Source organism: Otolemur garnettii, unplaced genomic scaffold, assembly GCF_000181295.1.
Source record: "Otolemur garnettii isolate 467f Iridium unplaced genomic scaffold, OtoGar3 scaffold00032, whole genome shotgun sequence".
Classification (NCBI taxonomy): Eukaryota; Metazoa; Chordata; class Mammalia; order Primates; family Galagidae; genus Otolemur; species Otolemur garnettii.
The window spans coordinates 1,369,396-1,370,789 of NW_003852427.1; the positions used below are offsets into that span (position 1 = coordinate 1,369,396).

A 1,394-nucleotide genomic window follows, 5' to 3' on the forward strand; every position below is an offset into this window, starting at 1 on the left:
AAAAAAAAAAAAGGTGCAAACAACCTAAATGCCCACTTATTCAGGGTGAATTAACAAGCTATGGTATATGTATACCTTGGAATACTATTTAGTCATTAAAAATGATGGGGACTGGGTGGTGCCCAAAGCTCGGTGGATAGGGTGCCAGCCACATACACCAAGGCTAGCAGGTTCAAACCTGGCCCAGGCCAGCTAAAATAACAGTGACAACTGCAAGAACAAAATAATAGCTGAAAAAAATAGCTGGGTGTTGTGGCAGGCACCTGTAGTCCCAGCTACTTGGGAGGCTGAGGCAAGAAAATAGAAGTTGCTGTGAACTGTGATGCCACCCAAGGCAACAGCTTAAGACTATGTTTCAAAAAAAAGATAGGGACTTACGCTGGCTCACACCTGTAAAATCCTAGCACTCTGGGAGGCCGATACGAGTGGATTGCTGGAACTCACAGGTTCTATACCAGCCTGAGCAAGAGTAAGACCCCATCTCTAAAAGTAGCCGGGCAGTGTGGTGAGTGCCTGTAGTCCCAGCTATTTGGACGACTAAGAAAAGAGAATTGCTTGAGCCCAAGAGTTTGAGGCTGCTGTGAGCTATGATGTGGTGGTACTCTACCAAGGGTGAAAGTGAGACTCTGTCTAAAAAAACAAAAAGATGCAAACTTTACATCTTTTGTATTAACCTGGAAGAAACTATAATACTTCTTCATAAAGTATTACAAGAATGGAGAAGCAAGAATCCAATGTACTTAGTTCTAACATAAAGCCGGTAGACAATCTAATACATGCCCACATAAGAGGAAAACTTAAATCAATTAAGGGGGGTGGACAAGGGAGCAGGAAGAGGGAAGAAGGGTTGGGGATGGGTGTGCTCCAACATAATGGGCACAATGTTAGGGTGTATGGCACATGTCTTGGGGTGGGACAATTATAAGAGGGGCTTTACTTAACAAATACAAACATTTGTTATACCCTCAATTAACCTAAAACAATAAAAACAAACAAACAAAAAAGGTAGTGTTATTGCAGTAAGTGCTGGTCCTGGGGTTCCCAAACTATGTGTCTTACTGATGGGTCACTGAGTGACAACCTAACTTCCAGCTGTGGCTGTATCCACAGAAGACCCAAAGCCCCTAAAAAGTCCTACAAGCAGAAATTGTGCATATGGCCAAAATTGGTTTCTGTGAAGAAAATTGAAATTAAGATGGGGATGTAGTAGGGAAGGCATGCCAATCACCTAGAAAGCTTTGGACTTTAGTGTTCATTAACTCTAAAAATTATACTAAGCATCGGCCAACACAAAAACTAAAATTTAAAAACAAATGCTTCAGGCTTGGTGCCCGCGGCACAGTGGTTACAGTGCCAGCCACATACACCGAGGCTGGTGGGTTTGAACCCAGCCC

At 43.0% G+C, this 1,394-nt stretch overlaps 1 protein-coding gene across 1 annotated transcript in view; it reads left to right on the top strand.

Annotated features, from left to right (window-relative positions):
* The window catches only part of ALAS1 (5'-aminolevulinate synthase 1), a 22,674-nt gene that overhangs the window by 7,134 nt on the left and 14,146 nt on the right, over window positions 1-1,394 (top strand).